This window comes from Hemitrygon akajei, chromosome 14, assembly GCF_048418815.1.
Source record: "Hemitrygon akajei chromosome 14, sHemAka1.3, whole genome shotgun sequence".
NCBI classification, from domain to species: Eukaryota; Metazoa; Chordata; class Chondrichthyes; order Myliobatiformes; family Dasyatidae; genus Hemitrygon; species Hemitrygon akajei.
The window spans coordinates 42209103-42222687 of record NC_133137.1 but is presented as its reverse complement, the minus strand read 5'-3'; the positions used below and the strand labels follow the sequence as shown (position 1 = coordinate 42222687).

At 39.4% G+C, this 13585-nt stretch overlaps 1 protein-coding gene across 4 annotated transcripts in view; it reads right to left on the bottom strand.

Annotated features, from left to right (window-relative positions):
• cdk17 (cyclin dependent kinase 17) overlaps nucleotides 1-13585 on the bottom strand; it is a 231118-nt gene that overhangs the window by 145784 nt on the left and 71749 nt on the right. For 3 of the 4 annotated variants that reach the window (XM_073065901.1, XM_073065905.1, XM_073065902.1), the window contains exon 2: nucleotides 6666-6858. The exons of the other annotated variant lie outside the window; for it this stretch is intronic. The gene's annotated coding sequence lies outside the window, so the exon portion shown is untranslated. The remainder of the gene's footprint in view (nucleotides 1-6665; nucleotides 6859-13585) is intronic. 4 annotated transcript variants of the gene reach the window in all.

Below are 13585 nucleotides of genomic sequence, written 5' to 3'. Positions count from 1 at the left end.
TCCATTAGACTTAGTGTTATTTACTTTAGAAGAGTTTGAATATTTAAAACATTTTGCAAAATGAGACTTCCTTCAAAAAAAAGAATTGGGGGAACAAAAGAGGGTGAGGGGGGAGGGGGGGGAGAGAGGGGGAGAGAGGGAGGAGGGGAGGGGGGTGAGAGGGGGTGAGAGAGGGGGAGAGAAAGAGACAATTAAAAACGAAAAGAAAGACAGTTATAATGTTGGCAATTCTTTTTTATGTTTATCTAAGGAGTATAAGTTATGTGCTATGGGAGAAGTGAGCTGAATCATTCAATTTCAGTGCCTATGATTTCAATGCAGTTCTATAGACCATAAGTACATACCTCGGTTTGCTCTTCTTTTCCAAGGAAAGACGTAGTGGTAGTTATGCCACTCAGTCCCACATGGGAGGAGCTCACATATTGTACAAGCAGAGTTATCAATAAGGTTCAGTTGAATATACTGCACACAGAGGACACACACTCAATGTTTCAGTGACAGGTTCTTACCTTCCACCATCAGATTTCTGAATGGGGAAGGAACCCATGTATGCTACCTCACTTTTTTCCGATTTCTTTGCTTTCGTTTTGCATTATTTATTTAATTTAATTGTTATATACAATTATCGTAATTTGTAGTTTTTAAAAATTATGTATTACAATGTACAGCTGCCATAAAACAACAAATTTCACAACAAATTCAAGTGATATTAAACCTGATTCTGATTCTGAGATGACAAGATTCATGCATTAAGTCCTGAAAAAAATCTAGAAAATGATATTCACTTTAGAAATTTGAAACACCTGGCATCAGTTAAGTCAGCAGATTTATTCAGGGAAGAACTCCTGTCACTCCTATGTGTTACATAATTTGAGTCTATGTCAAGGTAAATGAGTCTTACAATTCTTTTAACATAACAATCCAAGACCATAAGATCATAAGACCATAAAACATAGGAGCAGAATTAGACCATTCAGCCCATCAATTCCACTCCACCATTTCATCATGGCTGATCCCTGATCCCATTCAACACCTGCCCTCTCTCCATATCCCTTGATGTCCCAATCAATGAGGAATCCATCAACTTCCGCTTTGAATATACCAACAGACTTGGCCTCCACAACTGTCTGTGGCAGAGCATTCCACAGATTCACCACTCTTTGGCAAAAAAATAAATCCTTCTGTTCTAAAAGGTCACCCTTCAATTTTGAAGCTGTGTCCCCTAATTTTAGATACTCCCACCAATGGAAACATCTTTTCCACATCCACCTTATCTAGTCCTTTCAATATTCGGTAGGTTTCAACAAGATCCCCATGTATTCTTCTAAATTCCAGTGAGGACAGGCCAAAAGCTGCCAAATACTCCTCATATGCAAACCCCCTTCATTCCGGGAATCATCCTCGTGAACCTCCTCTGGGCTCTCTCCAATGACAATACATCCTTTCTGAGGTAAGGGGTCTAAAACTGTTGACAATATTCCAAGTATGGCCTGACTAGTGTCTTATAAAGCTTCAGCATTATCTCCTTGCTTTAATATTCTACTTTCCTTGAAATGAATGCTAACTTTGTATTTGCCTTCTTTACCACACTCAACCTATGAATTAACCTCTGGGAATCTTGCACGAAGACTCATATCCCTTTGCACCTCTGATGTTTGAATTTTCTCCCCATTTAGATAATAGTCTGAACTATTGTTCCTTTTACCAAAATGTATTATCATACATTTCCCAATACTGTATTCCATCTGCCACCTTTTTGCCCATTCTTCCAATTTGCAAGGTTCCAATAATCATGACAAAAAGGCTGAGGTACCCCAAAAATGTCTTTGACCAAATCACAGGCCTTAATAGTTGTTTCAGCATGACCCCGAGTGCCTTCCACAACCCAGCATGTGGTATCTGAGCAAGGCCCGGCAAAAGACAAGAATAGCCAGTCACATTCACTGAGACTCTCTGACAACCGTTGAGCCCCGGCCACCAGCTGTCAGTGAGGTCAAGGCCATTGACTGTGAGCATCTCTAACAGTCAGAAACATTTGGTAATGCTCAAGACAAAATACACTTGTCAAATATATTTTTAAAAATCTCACTTACAGACATTCTGGAGTATTGCAGAATATTGCTTATTGACTGTAACTCTACCTTCAATACTCTTAATTCTAAACAAATGTGCCACGCAGCTACAGACCCTAGGAGTCAATGTTTCCCTCTGCATCTGGTTCCTTGGTTTTTATAAGACCATAAGACAACACAAACCACAATAAGTAAAAGGTAGGCAGCAACACCTCATCCACAATTGTCTTTATCACTGGTGCTCCCCAAGTTTGCATCTTCCCTGTACACTTCTGATTGCATGGCTGCATTTTGCTTTAATTCCATCTACAAGTTTGCAGGTGACACAGTTGGCTATATTGATGAATCGGAGTGCAGAAAGAAGACAGAGAGCTTAGCAGTGCGTGTCATGATAATGTCAGCAAAACATTTGTCGTTGACTTCAGGAGGGCAGAGGTGCATATGCTCCTGTCTCCATTACAAGTGCTGATGTTGAGAGATTCAAGGTCCTAAGGGTGAACATCACTAATAGCCTGTCCAACCATGTAGATGTCATGGCCAAGAAAGCTTTACTTCCTAAGGAGGCTAAAGAAATTTGGCACAGCTGTCGGCCCTTACCAATTTTTATCGATGTACCATAGAAAGCATCCTATCTGGAATCGCAAAGGCTTGGGATGGTATCTGTTCTGCACATTACAGAAAGTAGCCTTCCCTCTACACTCAGTCTGTACTTCTCGTTACCTTAGTAAAGCAGCCAGCAGAATCAAAGATCCTACCCACCCCAGATATTCTTCTCTTTCATTGGACAGAAGATGTAAAAGCCAGAAAGTACATACCACCAGGTTTAAGGACAACGTCTATCCTGCTGTTATAAAGCTATTAAATAGTTTTCTAATATGATAGGTTGGACTCTTGACCTCACAGTCTACCTTATTATGATCATGCACATTGTTGTTTACCTGCACTTTCTCTGTAGTTGTTACAACTTAATCTACATTGTTATTGTTTTCCCTTGTTGTATCCCAGTGCACTATATAATGATCTGATCTGTATATAAGAAAAAATTTTCACTGAGTCTTGGTGCACGTGACAATAATAAACAAACCCTAGTTCCATGTACATACACCAGGAAAACCAACTAATGATATTAAAAGTTAAATAAACTACAGAAACTCAACTGTTTACTATTTCCCAGAAATGAATGTTGCCTATTCATCGACTAAGAATTCACAGAAACATAGAAAACATACAGCACAATACAGGCCCTTCGGCCCACAAAGTTGTGCCGAACATGTCCCTACCTTAGAAATTACTAGGCTTACCCATAGCCCTCTATTTTACTAAGCTCCATGTACCTACCTAAGAGCCTCTTAAAAGACCCTATCGTATCCGCTTCCACCACCATTGCTGGCAGCCCATTCCACGTACTCACCACTCTCTGAGTAAAAAAAAACTTACTCCTGACATCTCCTCTGTACCTACTTCCCCAGCACCTTAAACCTGTGTCCTCTTGTGGCAACCATTTCAGCCCTGGGAAATGTTTCCTCCTCTCCATCCATGTTCACCCAAGATGCATTGCTCTGCCAATTCTCAAAACTCTTTGTTATTAGGGCTCTCACCATGAGAATGCAGTAGCTATTCAATGTTGCCATCATTAACAACCTCACACCGTATCACTTGCAGATTCACATCCATACTAATGCTTTTCCTAGACTACCCTCAATGGAAGTTGCATGCAGTTTTCCAGACATTATGGGTGAAAAAAATGGAATTGAGTGGTTCAGAGCATATATAAAGCGCACTCATTGGATGATTGAATGTTTACTGTAATGGCGGCCACTCTTGAGAAGTTTTAAGTGTTAAGAATGAACTCAATCTATCCTCATAAGACATGCTCCCCAATCGAGGCAACATCCTTGCAAATCTCCTCTGCACCCTTTCTATGGTTTCCACATCCTTTCTGTAGTGAGGCAACCAAAACTGAGCACAGTACTCCAAGTGGGGTCTGACCAGGGTCCTATATAGCTGCAACATTACTTCGCGGCTCCTAAATTCAATTCCATGATTGATGAAGGCCAATACACTATACGCCTTCTTAACCACTGAGTCAAACTGCGCAGCTGCTTTGAGCGTCCTATGGACTCAGACCCCAAGATCCGTCTGCCAAGAGTCTTAACATTAGTACTATATTCTGCCATCATATTTGACCTACCAAAATGAACCACTTCACACTTACCCGGGTTGGACTCCATCTGCCACTTCTCAGCCCAGTTTTGCATCCTATCAATGTCCCGTTGTAACCTCTGACGGCCCTCCATACTATCCACAACACCTCCAACCTTTGTGTCATCAGCAAACTTACTAACCCATCCCTCCACTTCCTCATCCGGGTCATTTATAAAAATCACAAAGAGTAAAGGTCCCAGAACTGATCCCTGAAGCACTCCACTGGTGACCAACCTCCGTGCAGAATATGACCCATCTACAACCACTCTTTGCCTTCTGTGGGCAAGCCAGTTCTGGATCCACAAAGCAATATACCCTTGGATCCCATGCCTCTTTACTTTCTAACTAAGACGTGTGTGGGGTACCTTATCAAATGCCTTGCTGAAATCTATATAATACACTACATCTGCTGCTCTTCCTTCATCAATATGTTTAGTCACATCCACAAAAAATTCAATCAGGCTCATAAGGCACAACACGAGGAAATCTGCAGATGCTGGAAATTCAAACCACACACACAAAATGCTGGTGGAACACAGCAGGCCAGGCAGCATCTATAAGGAGAAGCACTGTCAACGTTTCGGGCCGAGACCCTTCGTCAGGACTAACTGAAAGGAAAGATAGGAAGAGATTTGAAAGTAGTGGGGGGAGGGGGAAATGCAAAATGATAGGAGAAGACCGGAGGGGGTGGGATGAAGCTAAGAGCTGGAAAGGTGATTGGCGAAAGTGATACAGAGCTGAAGAAGGGAAAGGATCATGGGATGGGAAGCCTCGGGAGAAAGAAGGGGTGGGGGTAAACACCAGAGGGAGATGGAGAACAGGCAAACAACTAAATATGTCAAGGATGGGGTAAGAAGGGGAGGAGGGGCATTAACGGAAGTTAGAGAAGTCAATGTTCATGCCATCAGGTTGGAGGCTACCCAGCCGGTATATAAAGTGTTGTTCCTCCAACCTGAGTTTGGATTCATTTTGACAGTAGAGGAGACCATGGATAAATGTATCAGAATGGGAATGGGATGTGGAATTCCATGATTGATGAAGGCCAATACACCATATGCCTTCTTAACCACTGAGTCAACCTGAGCAGCTGCTTTGAGCGTCCTATGGATTCGGACCCCAAGATCCGTCTTAATATGCTCAAGCTTTTTAATCTGCTGCAAGTCGTCGCTAATATCACCAAGAGCCTTTTCCATAGTGAATACTGAAGTATTCATTAAGTACCTCCACTATTTCCTCCAGTTCCATACACACTTTCCCACTGTCAGACTTGATAGGTCCTATTCTTTCACATCTTATCCTCCTGCTCTTCACATATTTGTAGAATGCCTTGGGGTTTTCCTTAATTCTGCCCGCCAATGCCTTCTCATGGCCCCTTCTGGCTCTCCTAATTTCCTTCTTAAGCTTCTTCCTGTTAGCCTTATAATCTTCTAGATCTCTAAAATTACCTAGCTCTCTGAACCTTTTGTAAGCCCTTCTTTTCTCCTTGACCAGATTTATTACAGCCTTTGTACACCACGGTTCCTGCACCATACCGTAACTACCCTGTCTCACTGGAAAATACCTATGCAGAACTTCACACAAATATTCCCTGAACATCTGCCACATTTCTTCCGTAGTTTTCCTTGAGAACATCTGTTTCCAATTTAAGCTTCCAATTTCCTGCCTGATAGCCTCATTAATTCCCCTTACTCCAATTAAATGCTTTTCTAACTTGTCTGTTCCCATCTCTCTCCAATGCTATTGTAAAGAAGATAGAATTATGATCACTATCTCCAAAATGCTCTGCCACTGAAAGATCTGACACCTGACCAGGTTCATTTCCCAATACCAAATCAAGTACAGCCTCTCCTCTTGTAGGCATATTGTGTCAAGAAACTTTCCTGAACACACCTAACAAACTCCACCCAATCTAAACCTCTTGCTCTAAGGAGATGCCAGTCTATACTTGGGAAATTAAAATCTCCCATTATGACAACTCTGTTATTATTACACCTTATATCATGTCTAACCTAGCACAGCCTTGGACAAATTTTCCAACCTGAGTGAGATCTTGAAAATCTACAGAAGCTGGTGCTGCTCCCTCAGACTCCATGAGAAGTCAACTGGAAGCAGGACAGGAAAATGAATCTGCCAACTTAGACCAATGCCAACACTGAAGACCACACTTTGATTAGGATATATGGCTAGGCTCCAGCAGTTGAGGTTGAAAATATACCTTAAGGTTGTTCTCCAAACAGACAGTGTAGATGTGTTATTAATTTTAAAGATAATTCCAAGAATTCTTGCTTTAAGTAATCAAATTGTTTTCCCAACTACACAATTTCTCCCTCCCCTCCCCAATCTCAAATAATGAAAACAAGGCTAAGCTCTACAGTTAAGGCTACTCACATATTTCAGTCACAGCTTCCAGTCTTTGAGTTTGGTCATCCTTTTATATTAATTTTCTTCAGTGTGATTCCATGGTTTAACAATCAATTCTAGGATCTACTTTCACAGCTTTCCAATCTTCCAGTAAATTACTTAAATAATGATGGATCAACAAATGACAAACAGTTGTTCTATTCTCGCAGGCAAGTATGTGCTGTAATGAGAAACAACAGTGGTATAATTGTCAGTAGGTTGGCTTATTATTTATAGCAACATAAAACAAAATATTAATAATGGATGTGATTAGCAACAATTTAGTTACATCTAATTTTTCAGCAAAATGTAACATATACACGCCAAATTTTGAGCTCATAATACAATTTATCAGCTCAGAATCTGACATTAGGTGCATATGCTGCAGAAACACTCTGGCTACTATATCCAGTTGCTTAATTTTTGAAGTACCGAAGACTAGCATTCCACAGAGTCATCATCCTTTTGAAATTCTGAATGGATAAAATGTCAAGAAATAAATTTGATTTTAATCTTTTAATAAGCAAAACATTAAGGACCTTATTATGTCCTCACCATCTAGAAGAACAATAATTGAACTCAAGGCTTTGAGGCTTCCGTTCAAATGTGTCTAGTAAAGGGAAGTCTCATGCTCAAGTGAAAGACAAGTTTTATAAATGTTGATACAAATACAATAATTGATGCCAACAACAATATTTTAAATAGGTTAAGATAATCTTCACTATCATCAGTCTAAGTCACTGAATCTCTTGAATGTACTGGGAATATTACTTAAAACATGTTGTGGAATAAGTAAAATTGACATATATTTTGTCATTAAAAAGAATACATCTCAGAAAAAAAGTTATACTTTTATAAACATTACTTTTCGAGGGCAGCAATTTGATGAGTGAATAAGTTAACTTTTTCTGTGATAATAGTTGGAAAAATAATAAACTGAGGAATCCAGAAATACAATGGATTCTGATTAATTGGGTCATTGGTTAATTGAGGAAGCTGCTAATTTGGAACAACTCTTAAAGAAGAAAAACTAATTGCATAAATAGCCGGGATCCCCTTACATTTATTTGGGATACTATGCTGCTTAACTGGGACGGGAGACTTGCTTTTTCTGAGCTCGTTTCTAACTAGCAACAGTCACGATCACCTGTGTGACTGCTAGACACTACACCATGTGTACATACTACACCAGGTGAAGTTTCTAAATAGCATCATTTGCGTGTATTTGTGTTCAAAAAAACCAATGGAAATTGTCACTGATAGTTTGAGAGAAGTAAACAGTAATACAATTCAGAACTGCTTTGATCACTGTAGTTTCAAGCATTCAGGCTTGGAGATACTAAAAAACGGCCAGGAGTGAAAATAAATTGACTTCACTACTTCAGCAAGTTAGGAATTATGAAGAATTTGAAGGTATCTACAAACATCTTGAATGTTACAATGAAATTGAAGATTTGGAGGAGGTAATTGTTGAAAGCACTGTGCCCTGATTTTGTTCATTTACAGTCAACAAAAGAACACGGCAGCATACACTGGATGAATTCCCCCTGTTGATAACTGTATTTCATTTAAATATATAATTTGTTACTCAGTTAATCAGTAGCTTGTCTTTTTTTAAAATACCATTGTATCTATTCTTCTAAAGCAGTGACTCCCAAATCATTTTTTGGGTTACTGATCACTTGGCTCCCACAGCACAATCCCAGCTCCCTTTCCAGCTATTACATAAAAACTACAAAGAATTTTGATTTATGATGCACAAAGAAAGAAGATAGGAATTGCAAATTCAAAGCACTGACAAATAATTGCAAAAATTATTCAAATCTAATTAAATCTACAAATAAAATTATTTCTTTAATTACAGTAAAAAGAATCTCATCAACAATTTTAGTGTTCATTAATAGTTCAACTATTCACTACATTGCTTTTTCATCTTTCAATGAGATGAATGGGCACACTGAAGTGATATCAACTTCTCAACATCAGACTGAATGCCACTCAGGAATCTCAGAACCCTGCTTTCAGTAATTTCCAATCTGTTCCATTGCTTTGAAAGACATTTGGGGACTGCATTAAAACCACACTCCACTAAACATGATGTTGGAAAGGCAATAAAAAGCATTTTGACCCTTTCCACAATGTAGGATAGCATTTCAAGATTTCTATAACTAATAGATTTCTTAAATTAAGTCTGTAATCCCTCAGCAGCTCCCCTTGTTACCAAGTGCCCCCTTTATCTTTATTACTCCCTTGGATAATAAAGAGGGCATGTGGGGAGGGTGCACTCTGTAACCAGGGAGGGTGATATCGCCCACTTTGGGGACCACTGCCCTAAAGCAATCAGTAGCAATAAATTAACTTTCATAAACATTTATGTATCTTTGCCTCCATTATGTTCCAACCTCTTCATATTCAAAACTTTCCAAACAGATTTATGTCCAGATTATATTTGTGAAATACTGACCTTCTCAAAATATCATTCTGTGTGAACATGACTGTTCCTTACATTGATCCTCATGCATCTCACCAGAAGGACACAGTTCTTTCATGGTTCCATCTCTAGTAATTACCTCTGCAACAATAGTTTCAGTAGCCATACTTTACAGATCTTCACTGTTTATACAGCAGTTCTTCCTGAAACATCTTCCACCCGTCTGAGATATTTACCAGAGGTACTTCATATGCAACATTGTCAGTGATCCCTCCCCATCTGTCCACCAATCTCTTTGACCCCCTACCATCAAAAAATGGTACCGTAGCATTAGGACAAGTTCTGTTAGGATGGAAAGCAGCTTCTTCTCCTAGGACATGAGACTACTGAACTCCCTGCCACCACATAGGTCTCATCAGGTATGAAGCAGCAATAACTTTATGCTGTTTACGTTTTAACTTGTGTCTTAAATGCACCTTATGATTTGTTAACTTATTTGTGGTAATTTTATTTTATATGTTGTGTGTGAGTTATATGTACTGTGTTGTTCATCTTGGTCTGGAGGAACATTGTTTCATTTGGCAGTATACATGTATATGGTTGAAATGACGATAAACCTGAACCATCTGATAGGATGGCATAGACTGGAAAAAATGGATGTTCTTCTTTGAAAATACAGTGTTAAGGGGAAATTTAATAGGTGTTCAAATTAATGGATTTCAATAAACCCAAGGGGAATTATTTTTTCCAGCTGAAGGGTCAATAACCAAACTATATTACTTGTCAAAAAGAAACACTTGGAATGAAATATAGCACATTTGAAAGAATGCTGAGAGCAGATTTCAAAGTTCAAGGTAAACCTATTATCAAAGTGCATATATGTCATCATATGCAACCCTGAGATTAATTTTCTTGCAGGCATACTCAGTAAATCTAATAACCGTAATAGAATCAATGAAAGACCACACTCAAGGCATACAAGTAGCAATCTGCAAGGACAACAAACTGCAAATACAAAAAAAAGGAAATAATATATAAAAAAATAAGCAATAAGTATTGAGAACATGAGATGAAGACTCCTTGAAAATGAGTCCATAGGTTGTGGGAACAGTTCAGTGATGGGCAGGTGAAGTTGAGTGAAGTTATCCCCTTTGGTTCAGGAGCTTGATGGTTGAAGAGCAATAACTGTTTCTGAATCTGATGGTGTGAGGCCTGAGGCTCCTGTACCTTCTTTCTGGTGGCAGCAGTGAGGACAGCATGACCTGAGGGGTGGGGGTCCCTGATGATAGATGCTGCTTCCCTGCAACAGCACTCTGTGTAGATGTACTCAATGGTGGGGAGAGCTTTACCCGTGGTGGACTGAGATGCAACCACTTACATTTTATAGGATTTTCTATTCAAGGATATTGGTGTTTCCATATCAGGCTGTGATGCAACCAGTCAACATATTCTCTACCACACATCTATACAAGTTTGTCAAGGTTTCAGATATCATGTTGAATCTTTAAACTTCTAATAGAAAGGCTGCTGTGCTTTATTCAGAATTGCACTTTTGTGTTGAGCCCAGGACAAGTCCTCTGAAATGATAACACTGAGGAATTTAAAGTTGCTGACCTTTTCCAGCTCTGATCCTCCAATGAAGACTTACGGACCTCTGGTTTCCTCCTCCTGAAGTCAACAATCAACTCCTTGGTCTTGCTGACATAGAGTGAAAGCCCATTGGTGTGTCACCATTCAGCCAGATTTTCAATCTCCCTCCTCTATGCTGATTCGTTACCACCTCTGATTCAGCCAATAATTGTGGTGTAGTCAGAAAACTTAAATATGGCATTGGAGCTGTGCTTAGCCATAGTTATAAGGGTGAAGTGAGTAGAGCAAGGTCTAAGCACACAGCCTTGTGGTGCACTTTTGCTGATGGAGATAATGGAGGAGATGTTATTGCCAATCTGAACTGACTGGGGTTTGCAAGTGAGGAAACTGAGGATACAATTGCACAAGGAGGTTCTGAGACCAATATTTTATGTCAAGATATAAACTGGAAGCTGGATGACTTTTAAAGGAATGAAGCTGTTGGCTTTGGGGAAAGGGAAATGGAGAAAAACTATTGGACAGCATCAAGCTGAGTGGACTCATTTGTGCTTGATCATTCCATGGTTCCTTGGTCAGAACTACTACTTTGAGAAAAAAATCTATTCTTGCTCTTCCTGAATGCATGAAAACATTTAATTTAAAAGTTTAAGAAAATACTTTTATGTTTATGAATCTTAAATTAACTGTAGCAGAAACTGAATTCCAACCAAAGCAGCACAAACTCAAGGGCATTTTTAGTTTCTGATTTTAATAAATACAGAAACACAATTCATACAAGATGCCTCCTGATGTCCTATATAAACAACTATTCATTATTAAACAACTATACTTCTCATTAAATTTGCTAACACATCAAAAGTCTGCTGCAAACATCTTCCAGATAATGAGCACACAGGGCTGCCAAGAAGATAAATAAGATATCTTCAACTATTCTTGGTGTGACTGATTTACCTTCAGTCCCAGCAAAGGGTTTCAGCCTGAAAGATCAACTGTACTTTTATTCCATTGATGTTGTCTGGCCTGCTGAGTTCCTCCAGCATTTTGTGTGTGTTGCTTGGATTTCCAGCATCTGCAGATTTTCTCGTTAGCTTCGGTAATACTGTGATCATTCTTAACAGGATGTCACACCACCCTGCTTCAAGTTGTTGCTGCCTCTGACATCATTCATAAGGAATCTAAACTGGCTTGCCTTTGTCAAGCACTGCTAATTTGGATTCTCTATTCTCTTTTGTGTGAAACACATTCACTTGACCCTATGAAGTCAGCAGTAATTTTGAATCCCGGCAGTGTTGTTCTTCATTACTCAGCCACATGAACATTCTATTCATTATCAGCAACATTTTTGCCACTTTGGGCATGCAAATGATAGAACATTGTGCTAAAATTCTTAGCCTGTGCAAACATGCTGGTTTGACACAGAAGTATCATTCTTCTGCATTCGCAGATTTTTTCAAGTATTTTAGAAATGCTTGGAGTGAGACATTGAATTGACTTGCTTAGCTGTTCAAGTTGATGTAAAAGGAAGCCAGTAAGACCATATAAAATTACAGTCGGCCCTCCTTATTCGCAGGTTCCGCATGCACGGATTCAACCAACCGTGGATCGAGAAAACCCAGAAGTTCACTCTCCAGCACTTGTTGTTTGAACATGTACAGACTTTCTTTTCCTGTCATTATTCCCTAAACAATACAGTATTACAACTATTTATGTAGCATTTACATTGTATTAGGTATTATAAGTAATCTAGAGATGATTTAAAGTATATGGGAGGATGTACATAGGTTACCGTGGATCAGGAATTGAAAAAAAACCATAAGTTCTCTAAATCGGAACAGGTACATCCGGTATTATTTAGCGTCAGTTAGTCAATACTATAGTATATAGTATATACTATATATTTTACTGTTCTGTGCATATAAAACACTTAAGAAACGTATGTATTTCAATAATTAAACCACTGCATTGCTTAGTAATAATTGTAGCTTTCATCAGGACAGGGCCTTCACATGCTCCATTATTCTCACTTTATCCTTAAAATTGTTCCAATCATTGACCGACTGTAGCCTAACGCTTTTCCAATGACCGATAGCGTTTCACATCTTTCCGATCGCTTTATTATTTCCACTTTATTTTCAATCGTGATCACTTTCCAGAACAGAAACACTGCGGGCAGCAGGTCCCGAACTCCGCTGGGTCCTAAAGTCCACTGCACTGAGACAGGTTAAATAAGCTCCGGTGCTCCGCCGGGTCTTAAAGTCCACTGACTTGAGCATCCGCGGGGTTCCCGGAACCAATCCCCCTTGGATAAGGAGGGCCGACCGTATCTACAATTTAGAGGTCATGTCTGTTAACAGAAAAGTAACCACAGACAATTAACTAGTAAATACCTTTAATTTTGAAAGGCAACAGTTGCATGAACATTTCCCTCTCAAGCTCTCTTTAAGAAAGGAGGGAGACAGAAGAAAGGAAATTATAAGCAGTTAACCTGATTTTATGTTGGGAAGATGTTAGAGCCCATTATTAAGCATGAGGTTTTGGGTTACTTCAAGGCACTTGATAAAGTAGGCCAAAGACAACATGGTTTCCTTGAGGGGAAGTCTTGCCTGACAGATCTGTTGGAATTCTTTCAGGAAATAGCAGACAGGATAGACAAAAGAAAGTCAGTAGATGTTGTTTACTTCAATTTTCAGAAGGTCTTTGACAAAGTGCTGCACACGAGGCAGCTTAACAAGATAAAAGCCCGTGGCTTTACAGGAAGATACTAGCATGGATAGAAGAATAGCTGATTGGCAGAAGGCAATGAGTTAGAATTAAGATGTCGGGCCTATTCTGCTTGGCTGCCGGTGACAAGTATTGTTCCGCTGGGGTTGATATTGGGACTCCTTCT